The sequence below is a fragment of the Hemitrygon akajei genome, chromosome 11, assembly GCF_048418815.1.
Source record: "Hemitrygon akajei chromosome 11, sHemAka1.3, whole genome shotgun sequence".
NCBI lineage: Eukaryota > Metazoa > Chordata > Chondrichthyes > Myliobatiformes > Dasyatidae > Hemitrygon > Hemitrygon akajei.
The window spans coordinates 110,546,448-110,562,550 of NC_133134.1; positions in this window are offsets into that span (position 1 = coordinate 110,546,448).

A 16,103-nucleotide genomic window follows, 5' to 3' on the forward strand; every position below is an offset into this window, starting at 1 on the left:
TTCTACAGAAGTGGTTTGCCATTGCCTTCTTTGGGGCTGTGTCTTTACGAGATGGGTGACCCCAGCCTTTGTCAATGCTCTTCAGAGACTGCCCGGCTTCAGTGGTCACATAACTAGGAATTGTGATACGCACCAGCTGCTCATACAACCTTCCACCACCTGCTTCCATGGCTTCACGTGACCCTGATTGGGGGGCTGAGCTGGTGCTACACCCTGCCCGAGGGTGACCTGCAAGCTAACAGAGGGAATGAGCACCTTATGCCTCCTTTGGTAGAGGCATATCTCCACCCTGCCACCCAAAGATCACACTGATCACACTGCCACCCAAAGATCACAACACATTTTGTGTTGGGGGGTGGAGATGTGTAGCAATACAGGGATTGCAAAAGAGATTCACAAGGTTCTTGGCTGAAATGGATGGCTGTAGTTGTAAGTAAAATTTGGATGGACTGGTTTTATTCTCCCTGGAACATAGGCTGAGGGGTGATCTTAGAAAAGTCTATTGAATTATGAGGGGCATAGATAAGATAGATAAAATCATTTTCCCAATGCTGGATGGCCTAGAACTTGAGAACACAGATTTAAGAAGGTGAGAGGAAAGGAATTGAAAGAAGATCTGAGAGTTAAGTTTTTGTACACGGAGAGTGCAAGTTATCTGGAAAAAAATGCCTGGTGAAGAGGTGGTGGCAACTACGATTACAATGTTTAAAAGTCTTCTGGACAGGTGTTTTAGTAAGAAGTAGAGGTGGACAGATAATTCGGGCAAATGGGATTACTTAGAACAGTACGGCACAGGAACAGGCCCTTCTGCTATGATGTCTATACTTACCCTGATGCTAATTGAACCTGTACGTGATATATCTCTCCCAGTTCCTTGCCTGTTCGTATGTTTGTCAAAGTGCCTCTTTATAATGTGTAGATGGGCATCATGGGGTGAGGTGAGCTGGAGGTATCTATTTCCGTGCTGGATGATTATCAGATTCTCTGTCCTCATTTTGGATGGGTGTTGTTTATGAAGTCTCTCCTAGCTACAGCATGGCAAAAAATGACATAACAGAGAAGCAAACACGAGGAAATCTGCAGATGCTGGAAATTCAAACAATAACACACACAAAATGCTGGTAGAACACAGCAGGCTAGGCAGCATCTACAGGGAGAAGCGATGTCGACGTTTCGGGCCGAGACCCATTGTCAGGACTAACCGAAAGGAAAGATAGTAAGAGATTTGAAAGTAGAGGGGGGAGGGGGAAATGCGAAATGATAGGAGTAGACCGGAGGGGGTGGGATGAAGCTAAGAGCTGGAAAGCACTGCCTCAGATTTTCAATCAGTCACTTAGAACAACCAATCATTGAATGTCATCAGTACGTGTGGCTTCCCCGTATGAGTGATTAAAAAAGATTCCAGAGAAACCCTATCTGTGGAACTCAAAGATCAAGGGGCACCACGTTACAACAGGAAACTATGGGTGAGTCAGAGATAGACTTTGAATCAGATGATCTGCCACAGTATTTGGTGTAGAGTTCTGCTCTATTTTTAAACTTTATGCCTCATCAGATTTCATAATTGTTACATTTAATGACGGATGGTTATTTTTATGCAAAGCAAGAGTTTTAAGAGAGTATTTCCAGAATTGAAAGGATAGTGTTGTGAAAGATAAAAGTTAATTTATCCACAACAAGCCCAAACAAGAGGTGAGGGAATCTTTGGAGATGGAAAGCTTTCTGGACCACATTCAAAATTCCTCCCAAATATATTGCACTAGTGATAAGTCACAAATTATATCCTCTAAGACTATGTTCTAAAATAAACCTGTGACCTGCAGTGTGCCACAAAGATTAAATGTGAGTGTAGGAGGTATGATGTGCAAGTTTGTATCTGACATAAAACTTAGTGGTGTGGTTCATGGTAAAGTGGGTATTCCTGGGCTGATGCTTATCAGCTGGTGAGTTAGGAATTTGGAATTTAATCCTGATAAGTGTGGGGCGATGTATTTTATGGGGTGGAGTCTAATAAGAGAAGGGCATACACAATGAATGGTAGGTCCTTAGGGAGTATAGAGGAACAAAGGGACTTTGGTGTACAAGTCTAAACATCCCTGAAGTAGATAAGGTTGTGAAGGAAGCATACCGAATGCTTCCCTTCATTAGTCAGTGCACAGAAGATAGAGATCTCGATACAGCTTTATAAAACAGTGATCATGCAACAATTTACAAAATGTTCTGATCTTCGCATCGTAGAAAGGATGCGATCGCACTGGAAAAATTTCAGAAGATTCGCAAGGATTTTACCTGAGATGAAACTTTTCAATTATGGGGAGTTTATGATTTCAGTTTAGAATACTTCTAAATATACCTCTTTTGAATTACTCTCACTGCAACCTACAGCATGTAATTTTCCTTTAGGCAATGTATTTTAAATCGACTTAATGAGATACAAATTTCACAATCTTCTGAAGGGCTTGGCGGACTTAACTCCCAAGCAAGCAGATTCATCACCCTGAAGCGGACGAAGGTTCATCGCCATGGCCAGAAGTGAGGCAGGAGGAGGGAACTCCAAGTCAGGTTGAAGCACAGAAGAATGAGACCAGCTCTTACCCAGCATCTTGTAAGCAAATGTGCAGTTGCTGGAGAACAAAATTGAGGACCTGAGGGCAAGATCAGTGAATCGAAGGGAAATGAGAGATTGTTGTACTTCATGTTTAACCAAGACATGGCTTACGCCCGTCACATCAGATATAGTGATTAGACCTGAAGGCTTCTTGATTCACATGATGGTCTGAACTGCTGATTCAGAAAAGGCAAAAGGTGGAGGTGGGTTTCATGATAAACTATAGGTGGTGCTTCAAAATGGCAGATTTGTTGAATTCCTGTTCCCAGACTTTGAATACTTAATGATCAAATGCCATCCATTCTATTTACCAAGGCAGTTCTCCTTCATAATCCTGACCACAGTTTACACATTATCAGCAGCCAACTATAATCAAGCACTGGAGATACTCCATGATGCCATCGCCATCCTGATGCATTTCAAATCACAGTTGGGGACATCAACTAGGTTTGTTTGAATAAATCCTTGTCCAATCACCATCAGGGAATAACTTGTAGCACCAGAGGTTCCAGCACACTTGGCTACTGTTATACGAAGATCAGGAATGCTTAACATTCTATGCCAAGACCACATTTTGGGAAATCTAATCACTTGGCTGTTCTTCTCCAACCTGCATACAGAGAGAGACTAAAGAGTGAGGCTACAGAGATCAGGAGAACAAAGAGTGGTTGTGGGAGGCAGAGGAGTGGCTACGGGCTTGCTTCGAGTTGGTGGACTGGGCCGTGTTCAAAGACTCATTTGTAGATCTGAATGAAAACATCATGGTTGTATTAAGTCAAGTCAAGTCACTTTTTATTGTCATTTCGACCATAACTGCTGGAACACTACACAGTAAAAATGAGACGTTTTTCAAGACCATGGTGTTACATGAAACAGTACAAAAACTACACTGAACTACGTAAAAACAACACAGAAAAAAAACTACACTAGACTACAGACCTACCCAGGACTACATAAAGTGCACAAAACAGTGCAGGCATTACAATAAATAATAGACAAGACAATAGGCACAGTAGAGGGCAGTAAGTTGGTGTCAGTCCAGGCTCTGGGTATTGAGGAGTCTGATGGCTTGGGGGAAGAAACTGTTACATAGTCTGGTCGTGAGAGCCCGAATGCTTCGGTGCCTTTTCCCAGATGGCAGGAGGGAGAAGAGTTTGTATGAGGGGGGTGTGGGGTCCTTCATAATGCTGCTTGCTTTGCGGATGCAGCATGTAATTTAAATGTCTGTAATGATGGGAAGAGAGACCCCGATGATATTCTCAGCTGTCCTCACTATCCGCTGCAGGGTCTTGCAATCCGAGATGGTGCAATTTCCGAACCAGGCAGTGATGCAGCTGCTCAGGATGCTCTCAATACAACCCCTGTAGAATGTGATGAGGATGGGGGGTGGGAGATGGACTTTACTCAGCCTTTGCAGAAAGTAGAGATACTGCTGGGCTTTCTTTGCTATGGAGCTGGTGTTGAGGGACCAGGTGAGATTCTCTGCCAGGTGAACACCAAGAAATTTGGTGCCCTTAACGATCTCTGCAGCGGAGCCGTCAATGTTCAGCAGGGAGTGGTCGCTCCGTGCCCTCCTGCAGTCAACAACCATCTCTTTTGTTTTGTTCACATTCAGAGACAGGTTGTTGGCTCTGCACCAGTCTGTTAGCCGCTGCACCTCCTCTCTGTAAGCTGACTTGTTCTTGCTGATGAGACCCAACCATGGTCGTGTCTTCGGTGAACTTGATGATGTGGTTCGAGCTGTGTGTGGCAGCACAGTCATGGGTCAGCAGAGTGAACGGCAGTGGACTGAGCGCACAGCCCTGGGGGGCCCCCATGCTCTATGTGATGGTGTTGGAGATGCTGCCTCTGATCTGGACTGACTGAGGTCTCCCAGTCAGGAAGTCTAGGATCCAGTTGCGGAGGGAGGTGTTCAGACCCAGTAGGCTCAGCTTTCCAATCAGTTTCTGAGGGATGATTGTGTTGAATGCTGAACTGAAGTCTATGAACAGCATTTGAATGTACATGTCATTTTTGTCCAGGTGAGTATAGGCCAGGTGGAGGGTGATGGCAATGGTGTCATCTGTTGAACGGTTGGGACGGTACGCAAACTGCAGGGGGTTCAGTGAGGGGGCAGCAGGGTCTTGATATACCTCATGACGAGCCTCTCGAAACACTTCATGAAGATGGATGTGAGTGAAACGGGATGGTAGTCATTGAGGCAGGACACTGAAGACTTTTTTGGCACGGGAACTGTTTTAATGAAGTATGGCCTTTATTAAAACAGTTGTGGACAAATGTGTCCCCACAAAATCATTCAGTCTTCCCCAACCAGAAGCTGAGGGCGAGATCAGAGGTATTCGAGTCTGGTGACCAAGATCCGGGTACAACATCCGGAAACCATCTCATGGGCGATGTGGCAATTCCGGACAAAACCTGAATTAACAAAGGATGCTAGATAGTTGTTCCAGGGCTTGAGTGCTATAATCTCTTATAAAGTAAAATCATGTGATATCGGTGACAATGGGCTTTGCTTTTAGCTGAGCTCAGTGCCTTCTATGCTCGCTTTGACCATCAAAACATAGAAGAACCATCATGAACTCCCACAGCCCCCAATGATCCTGCGATTTCAGTCTCAGACGCCGATGTGTGAGCAGCCTTTAGGAGGGTGCACCCATGAAAAGCATCCGGGCCAGTTGGGGTACCTGGCCAAGTACTAAAGACCTGTGCTGATCAACTGGCTGGAGTGTTCACTGAGATCGTTAACCTCTTGCTTTAGCAGTATGATGTGCCCACTTGCTTCAAGTGTATTGGTGCTTAAGAAGAATGAAGTAACCTGCCTCAGTGATTATCATCCAGTATCACATCCACCGTGATGAAGTGTTTTGAGAGGTTGGTGACGAAACATATCAACTCCTGCCTGAAAAGCGATTTGGATCCACTCCAGTCTGCCTACTGGCGACACAGGTCCACAGCAGATACCATTTCATTGGCTCTTCCTTCAACCCTGGAACATCAGGACAGCAAAGATAAATACATTAAGATGCTCTTTATCGATTACAACTTGCCACTTTATACCATCTGCAGCTTGCCGTTCAATACCATCATCCCCCCCCATAAAACTATTCCATAAACTTCAAGGCCTTTGCCTCAATACCTCCTTGTGTAATTAGATCCTCAACTTCCTCACTCGCAGACCCCCAGTCAGTTTGAATTGGAGACAATATCTCCTCCACGATCTCCATTAGCACAGGTATGCTACAAGGCTGGGTGCTTAGCCCCTTGATCTACTCGCTTTACGCTTATGACTGTGTGGCCAAGCACATCTCCAGTGCCATTTTCATGTTTGCTGATGACAGCAAAGGTGGTGACGAATCAGTATATAGGAGAGAGATTGTAAATCCGGCTGAGTGGTACCACAACAACAATCTCTTACTCAATGTCAGCAAGACCAAGGAGCTGATTATTGAGTACAGGAGAAGGAAATTGGAGGACCATGAGCCATTCAGCAATGGGAGTTGGGGGGAATCAGAGTTGGAGAGTGGCAGCAACTTTAAATTATTCTGTATTGTTATTTCAGAAGAACCGTCCTGGGTCCAGTGTGTAAGTGCTATTACAAAGGAAGCATAGCAGCACGTCTACTTTTTCAGAAGCTTGTGAAGATTTGGCATGTCATCTAAAACCTTTGACAAACCTCTATTAATGTGTGGTGCGGAGTATATTGACTGACTGTATCATAGCCTGGTATGGAAACACCACTGCCCTTGAACAGTAAATTCTACAAAATATATTGGATAAGATCCAGTCTATCATGGGTAAAGCCCTCCCCACCATTGAGCACATTTACATGGAGCCTTATCGCAGGAAAGCAGCATCCATCATCAGCGACCCTCACCAGCCAGGTCACACTCTGTTCCTGCTGCTACCACCAGGAAGAGGGTACAGGAACCTCAGCAACTCACACAAAATGCTGAAGGAAGTCAGCAGGCATCATCTATGGAAATGAACAAACAATCAGCTTCTCAGTTTGGGGCCCTTCTTCAGGACTGGAAAGGAAGGGGAAGACACCAGAATAAAAAGATAGGGGAAGGAGGACTAGCTAGAAGGTGATAGGTGAAGCCAGGTAGGTGGGAAAGGTAAAGGGCTGGAGATGAAAGAATCCGGTAGAAGTGCAGAATGGCCTTTGGGAGGAAGGGAAGAAGGAGGGGTACTAGGTGGAGGTGATAGGCAGATGAGAATGGAAACCAATCTTTATGCCATCAGTTTGGAGGCTACCTGGACAGAATATGTGGTGTTGCTTTTCTGCCCTGAGTGTGGCCTCATCATGGCAAAAGAGGAGACCATGGACTGACATGTTGGAACGGGAATGGGGATAGGAATTAAAATGTTTGGCCACCAAGAAATTCCACTTTTAGCTGATGAAATGGCATTGCTCGACAAAGCTGTCCCCAAATTTACATCAAGTCTCACCATTGTAGAGGAAGGCATATTAGGAAAGTCAGTTACAACAGGAAATTAGTGGGGAGGGATGAATGAACAAGGAAGTGAAAGTGGAATTCTATGGAAAACAGAGAATGGGTGGGGGGGGGGGGGAGTAGGTAGAGATGTGTTTGGTGATAGGATCCGGTTGAAGTTGCAGAGAGTGATGTGAAGGCTCTTGAGGTGGTTGCTAAGGACAAGAGGCACTCTACCCCTTTTAAGGTAGTGGCCTGCAAGCCCATGAGCCTATACATCCAACACATCCTCCACAACTTCCACCACATATTTACCTCCCCCTATGCTCCATTTTCCACAGAGATCACTCCCTCTGTGATTCCCTTGTCTTCATCCCTTCCCACTAATCTCCCACCTGGCGCATGGAGTCAAAAGTACAGCAGAGAAACAGGTCTTTCAGCCCATCTAGTCAGTGTTGAGCCATTAAAACTGCCTCCTCTTATTGACCTGCATTGGGAGTGTAACCCTCCATACCCCTACCATCCATGTACCTATCCAAACTTCTTTTAAATCTTGAAATTAAACTCGCATGCCCCACTTGCGCTGGCAGCTCATTCCACACTCTGATGGCCCTCTAAGTGAAGAAGTTCAAAGATTCAAAGTACATTTATTATCAAAAAATGTATAAAATTATACAAACATGAGATTTGTTTGCTTACAGGTAGCCACAAAGCAAGAAACCTGAAAGAACCCAGTTAAAGAAAAAAAATAAAAGTCCAACACCGGCTGCGCAAGAGAAAGAAAAAAACACAAATCATGCAAACAATTGAAGTGAACAACAGCATTCCAAACCAAGCTGAGTCCTCAGATCTGAACCCTGGAGCAGCCTGGAGTAGCCCCACAGCCTCGCTTATCAGCTCATCATATTAGTGGGCTGGGCACGGAGCGCAGCAGCCGGGGGCAGTCTTCGTGGCCTCGACGCCATGGAGAGAGGAGTGATTATCACAGAGAACAAGCAAAATCAGCTTTCACACTAGAACCCAAATACTCCACTGGGCTTGGGGCCTAGACCACACCACCCACACTTGCTCTGGCCCAGATTTTGCCTCCCAGCCCGAAGCTGTTCTCAAGATCTTCAAATCAGCTTGGTGCCCAGAGCGATCCAACCTTGCACCTGGGGCAGTTTATGGGCATCAGAACTTCACTGCCCCAACCTCTCCTCTCCGAATGGCTCGCTCCATTTGCATCAATTCTGCAGCACACCATCTCAGCCCATCTCCTGGACTCCCCTCACTGCTTGTGGTGTTAATTAAACACAATTCACCTAGAAAGGGTGTTCTTAGTTGTGTTTTAGTCCGATTTCTTAACTTTTGAACTAGCAGGGAGCTGTCACACACATTTGGTAGCTCCATCTTAACCGAAAGTTTTCACCTTTCACCCTTAACCCATGACTTCTAGTCATCATCCCACCCAACCTCAGTGGAAAAAGCCTGCTTGCATTTACCCTACCTATACTCATAATTTTGTAGACCTCTATCAAATCTCCTTTCAATTCTCTATATTCTAAGGAATGCAGTCCTAACCTATTCAATCTTTCTCATTTACTGTAACTCAGGTCCTTCAGACCTGGCACCATTCTTGTAAATTTTCTCCGTACTCTTTTCAACCATATTTACATCTTTCCTGTAGATAGGTGATCAAAACTGCATACAATATTCCAAATTAGGCCTCACCAATGTCCTATACAACTTCAACATAACATCCCATCCTCTGTACGCAAGACTTTGATATATGAAGGCCAATGTGCCAAAAGCTTACTTTACAGCCCTATCAAACTGTGAGGCCACTTGCAATGAATTATGGACTTGTATTCCCAGATCCCTTTGCTCTATCACATGCCTCGGAGCCCAACCATTCACTGTGTAAGACCTACCCTGGTTGGTCCTACCGAAGTGCAACACTTGTCTGCATTAAATTCCACTTGTCATTTTTCAGCCCTTTTTCCAGCTGCTCCAGATCCCACTGCAATCCATGATAGTCTTCCTTTCTGTCTACTCCACTCGCAATCTCAGTGTCATCCACAGATTTGGTGATATACTTAACCACATTATTGTCCAGATTGTTGATATAGATGTCTGTCTCCTGAGTAAATGCAGATGCAAAAAATGTATTTAAGATCTCCATCACTTCTTTTGGCTCCACATGGATTAGCATTCTGATTTTCCAAAGAAGCAATATTGTCCCTTGCAGTCCTTTTGCTCTTAACATATCTGTGGAATCCTTTAGGATTCTCCTTCACCTTGCCTGCTAAGACAACCTCATTCCTTGTTTTTAGCCCTAACCTGATTTCTTTCTTGTGTTCTCTCGTATTTCTTATACTCCGTAAGCACCTTATTTGTTTCCGTCTGTGTATACCTCAAATGTACCTGCTGTTTTTCTTAACCAGGGCCTCAATATCTCTTAAAAACCAAGACTCCCTACACCTGTTATCTTTCCATTTTATTCTGACACTCTCAAAATTCTGTTCTCTCAAAATTTCCCTTTTGAAAGGCTTCCCACTTACCAAGTACACCTTTGCCTGCCCCAGTCCATATTTGCCAGATCCTTTCTGATTCCATCAAAATTGGCCATTCTCCAATTTAGAATTGCAACCCACGCACCAAACCTTTTTGCATATTTACATTGAAACTAGTAACGTGCTCACTAGATGCAGTGTTCCTCTACACAAACTATTGTCACCTGCCCTGTTTCCTTCCATAATAGCAGATCAAGTTTCACACACTCTCTCATTGGGACTTCTACATACTGATTAAGAAAATTTTCCTGAACACATTTGACAAACTCTATCCCATCTAGTCCTTTTACAGTTTGGGAGTCCCAGTCAATATGTGGAAAGTTAAAATCACCTCCTATCACAACCTTGTGTTTTTTGCAACAGTCTGCAATCTCTCTACAAATATTTTCCCCTAAATCATTTGGACTTTTGGGTGGTCTGTACTATAGCCCCATTAACATTGGCACACCTTTCTTATTCCTCAGTTCAATCCATAACACCTCACTAGGCGAGTTCTCCAGTCTGTCCTGAATGAGCATTGCTATGACATTTTCCCTGAATAGTAGTACCATCTCTCCTCCTTCAATGCCGAGTACGCTTTCCATCCGTGCCGGGTTGAGAGTTGAGCTCACAACTCGACCTTGTAAAATAAAGAAAAATACTGCGAAATGTCTGTGAGGAGTGGCACGCCACACAGTCTTTCATTCTGCGCCTTGTAAGGCATGAAAAGGCCTGAGTCGACATCATCATCATCATCATCATCATTTAATACCTCCCACTCTGTCACATCTAAAACAACAGAACCCCAGAATGTTCAACTGCCAGTCCTGCCCCTCGTGCAACCAAGTCTTACTGGTGGCTACAATAGCATAATTCCATGTGTTGATCCATACCCTGAGCTCATCTGCCTTTCCTACGATATTTGTTGAATTGAAATGAATGCTACACCTGCCCATTCATATCCTCCCTTACTTCCATTCATGGTCTCAAACAGACCTTCCAGGTGAGGCAACACTTCATCTTTGAATCTATTGTATCAGATGCTCCTGATGCAGCCTCCTCTACATCGGTGAGATACAACATAAATTCGGGGACTTCTTTGTTGAGCACCTCCGCTCGATTTGGCAAAAGTGGCATTTTCTGCAGGTCAACCATTTAAATTCCTCTCCCCATTCTGACATGTCCGTCCATGGCCTCCTCTTTTGCCATGATGAGGCCATTCTCAAGGTGGTGGTGCAACAGCCCATATTCCACCTAGATAGCCTGCAACCTGATGATACTAGCACTGATTTCTCTTTCCAGTGGTTTTTTCCTCCTATTCCCCACTCTGGCCACTTAACTCTTCTGCTCATCTGCCCATCACCTTCCCCTGGTGCCACTCCTTTTTTTCTATGGACAACTCTACTATTAGAATCTTCTGCAATCCCTTACCTTTGCCATCCACCTGGCTTCACTTATCACTTTCTAGTTAGTCCTCCTTTCCTTCTCCTCACCTTTTTTTCATTCTGGTGTCTTCCCCCTTCCTTTCCACTACTGAAGAAGGGTCTTAGCCCAAAATGTTGACTGTTTATTCATTTCCAAACATCCTGCCTGACTTGCTGAGTTCCTCCAGCATTTTGTGTGTGTTGCTCAAGTTATGTAAGCAGTCTTTTGATTTCTATCTATATGACACGATTGAGTCGGGTCTTGTAGATGAGAAATTACAAGGATGGGGTTATGACAATGGTCTAATCTATTACAAGAGCTATACTCAACCTACTGACATTCTTCTGATTTGGAGTAATACTATAAAATGTCAAAATATCATCTGCCTGTTATATATTTCTCTTAATTGCAATTCTACTGAAGTTGTGAGCGTGGTCACATAATTGGCAATTCCATGTTTATAGGGATGATTGACAGTGTTCAAGTCAAAGGACTTTTCTGTAACTTACAAAACACGTCTCTGAGTGAAGTGAGTGGATCTGGTTTGCTAGCCCAGTATAGCTACACTATCACCCCAAAACAGCAGGGATGAAAGCAGAGCCGCAATGGCTAGAACTACAGGGAGCAATTTGGAAGGCACAGGATAGATACAACCAAAGAGGAAGTATTTTAAAAGGAGGATGACACAACTGTGCAACACACACAAAATGCTGGAGGAACTCACTGGCCCAGGCAGCATCTATGGAAGAGAGAAAACAGTCGACGTTTCAGGCTAAGACCCTTCATCAGGACTGAAGGAAAAAGATAAGAAGTCAGAATGAGAAGGTGGAAGGAGGGGAGGAAGGAGTGCAAAGTAGTGGGTGATAGGTGAAACTGGGAAAGGTTGAAGTAAAGAGCTGGGAAGTCAATTGTTGAAAGAGATAAAAGGCTGGAGAATGGGAAATCTGATAGGAGAGGCCAGAAAGCCATGGAAGAAACGGAAGTTGGAAGGGCACCAGAGGGAGTTGATAGGCAGGTAAGGAGATAAGGTGAGAAAGGGAAATGGGAATGGTGAAGGTGGGGGGTATATTTATCAGAAGTTTGAGAAATTGATGTTCATGCCATCAAGTTAGGCTAGTCAGATGGACTATAAGGTGTTGATTGAGTTTGGCCTCATTGTGGCAGTAGGGGTGCCCTTGGACTGACATGTCAGAATGGGAAGGGTGGCCACTGGGAGATCCTTTTTTTGTGGCAAATAGAGTGTAGGTGCTCAGAAAAGTGGTCTCCCAATCTACGTCGGGTCTCACTGATATACAGTAGGCTACATTGGGAGCACTGGACACGGTAGATGATCCCAACAGATTCACAGGTGAAGTGTTGTCTCACCTGAAAGGACTGTATAGGGCCTTGAATGGTAGTGAGGAAGAGTATGTAAGGGTAGGTGTAGCACTTGTTCAGCTTGCTAGGATAAGTACCAGGAACGAGATCAGTGGGGAGGGACAAATGGTTAAGGGAGTTGCACAAGGAGTGATCCCTGTGGAAAGCAGAAAGTAGGGGAGGAGGGAAAGATGTGCTTGGCGGTGAGATCCCATTGGAGATGGCAGAAGTTAAGGATAAATATGTGCTGGAAGCAGAGGCTGGTGGGGTGGTAGGTGAGGACAAGAGGATCTTTATCCCTGGTGAGGTGGTGGGGGGATGGGGTGACAGCAGAGATGCAGGAGAGGGCAATGTTAATAGAGGAGGAAGGGAAGCCACTTTCATTGAAGAAGGAAAACATCCCCTTAATTCTGGAATGAAAAGCCTCCTCCTGAGATCAGATGTAGCAGAGACAGAGGAATTCAGAATTGTGTGTGTGTTGCTTGGATTTCCAGCATCTGCAAATTTTGTCTTGTTTGCGACACAGCCGTGGCTGATGAGAAGTCAAAGCCAACACAAAAGCCAAAGGGAGGGCATATAATAGAGTAAACATTAGTGGGAAGTTAGAGGATTAGGAAGCTTTTAAAAAAACAAACAGAAGGCAACTAAAAATGTCATAAAGAAAGAAAAGATGGATTATGAAGGAGGATTCCAAAAGATTCTTCCGATATATAAAAAGTGTAAAAGAGACAAGAGTAGATATTGGACCACTGGTAAATGGTGCCAGAGAGGTAGTAATGGGGGACAATAATGGTGGACAAACTGAATAAATATTCTGTATTAGTCTTTACTGTGGAAGACACTAGCAGTATGCCAGAAGTTCAAGAGTTTTGGGGGCTAGAAGTGAGCGAAGTTGCCATTATTAGGGAGAAGGTGCTTGAGAAACTGAAAGGTCTGAGGTTAGATAAGTCACCTGGAGCAGATGGTCTACACCCCAGAGTTCTAAAAAAAGGTAGCTGAAAAGATTATGGAAGCATTAGTAGTGATCTTTCAAGAATCAGTGGATTCTGGCAGAGTCCCAGAGGAATGGAGAAAGCAAATGTCACTGTACTCTACAAGAAAGGAGTGAGGTAGAGGAAAGGAAATTACAGGCCAGTTAGCCTCACCTCAGTTGGAGTTAATTGTTAAGGGTGTAGGCAAATGATAGAAGAGGCCAAAGTCAGCATGGTTTCTTTAAGGGAAAATCTTGCCTGACAAATCAATTGGACTTCTTTAAAGAAATAACAAGCAGGATAGACAAAGGAGAATCGGTGGATGCTGTGTACTTGGATTTTCAGAAGGCCTGTGACAAGGTGCTACAAATGAGGCTGCTAAATAAGATAAGAGCCCATGGTATTTCAGGAAAGACACTAGCATGGATAGAGCATTAGCTGTTTGGCAGGAGGCAAAGAGTGGGAATAAAAGGAGCCTTTTCTGGTTGGCTGCCAGTGACTAGTGATGTTCCACAGGGGTCTGTGTTGGGACCACTTCTTTTTACATTATATGTCAATGAATTTGATGAAGGAATTTATGGCTTTTGGGCCAAGTTTGCAGACTTTACAATGATAGGTGGTGGAATTGATGGCTCTATTGCCAAGTTTGCAGACAATGCGAAGATAGATGGAGAGGCGGATAAAGTTAAGGGAGCAGAGAGGCTACAGAAGGAACTAGGCAGATTAGGAGAATGGGCAAAGAAATGGCAGATATAATACTGTGTTAAGAAGTGTATGGTCATGTACTTTGATAAAAGAAATGGAAGTGTAGACTATTTTCGAAATGGAGAGAAGATTCAAAAATCTGACGTGCAAAGGGACTTGGGAATCATCATGCAGGATTCCCTAAAGCTTAATTCACAGGTTGAGTCAGTGGTAAGGAAGGCAAATGCAATGTTAGCATTCATTTCAAGAGAACTGGAACGTAAAATCAAGGATGTAATACTGAGGCTTTATAAAGCACTGGTAAAGCCTCACTTGTAGTATTGTGAGCAGTTTGGGGTCCCTTATCTAAAAAAGGGTGTGCTTACATTGGAGACAGTTCAAAGGAGGTTCATGAAAAGATTCTGGGATTGAAAGACTTATCATAAGAGGAGTGTTTGGTGGCTCTAGCCACAGAGTGATGAATCTGTGGAATTTGTTGCCACAGGTAACTGTGGAGACCAAATCATTGTGTATATTTAAGGCAGAAGTTGATTAGTCAGAGTACAAAAGGATATGGTGAGAATGCAGGAGATTGTGGCTGAGAAGGAAATGTATTATCCATGATGGGATAGAATAATAGAATCGATGAGCCAAATAGCCCATTTCTGCTCCTATATCTTATGGTCTTAAAATGAAAAATTCCTGTTGATACTGAACATTTGTTCTTCTTTTTCTTCTTGCATCAACTAATTGTAGGAATGTAACAGACTGTCAGGAATAATAAAAGTAACTCAGCACCTGTGACTAACATGGCATGGGGGGGGGGGGGGGGATAACAAAAAAAACATCAACATAAAGGCCAGGAAGCTCATCAGAAAATGTATCCATCTGAAATGTTGACTCCCTTTCTTTCTCCACAGATACTGCCCAACCTGCTGAGAAATTCTGAAGTGTTCTTATTTTACCTCAGATTTCCAGGGTGTTCACATTTTGAGACTGTATTGCAATACATGAATGACCCTTTTCTCTAGATTAGTTCAACCCTCCCACACAGACAACCCACAGTGCAGTTGATCATGTGGTTTTGGCTTAAGGAGGTTGCAGTCTAAAAGCCACAGTCACCCTTTAACATCGCTGGCCTTTCTGAAAAGGTAAAGTTATAAGATAAGATAGGTGGGTCTCATCAGCAAGAATGATGAGTCAGCTTACAGAGAGGAGGTGCAGCGGCTAACAGACTGGTGTAGAGCCAACAACCTGTCTCTGAATGTGAACAAAACAAAAGAGATAGTTGTTGACTTCAGGAGGGCACGGAGTGACCACTCCCCACTGAACATCGACGGCTCCTCGGTAGAGATCGTTAAGGGCACCAAATTTCTTGGTGTTCACCTAGTGGAGAATCACACCTGGTCCCTCAACACCAGCTCCATAGCAAAGAAAGCCCAGCAGTATCTCTACTTTCTGCGAAGGCTGAGGAAAGTCCATCTCCCACCCCCCGTCCTCATCACATTCTACAGGGGTTGTATTGAGAGCATCCTGAGCAGCTGCATCACTGCCTGGTTTGGGAATTGCACCATCTCGGATCGCAAGACCCTTCAGCGGATAGTGAGGTCAGCTGAGAAGATCATCAGTGTCTCTCTTCCCGCCGTCACGGACATTTACACTACACGCTGCATCCGCAAAGCAAACAGCATTATGAAGGACCCCACGCCCCTCATACAAACTCTTCTCCCTCCTGCCGTCTGGGAAAAGGCACCGAAGCATTCGGGCTCTCACAACCAGACTATATAACAGTTTCTTCCCCCAAGCTATCAGACTCCTCAATACCCAGAGCCTGGACTGACACCTTACTGCCCTATTGTCCTGTTTATTATTTATTGTAATGCCTGCACTGTTTTGTGCACTTTATGCAGTCCTGGGTAGGTCTGTAGTCTAGTGTAGTTTTTTTTCTGTGTTGCTTTTACGTAGTTCAGTGTAGTTTTTGTACTGTTTCAGGTAGCACCATGGTCCTGAAAAACATTGTCTCATTTTTACTGTGTACTGTACCAGCAGTTATGGTCGAAATGACAATAAAAGTGACTTGACTTAACTTTAT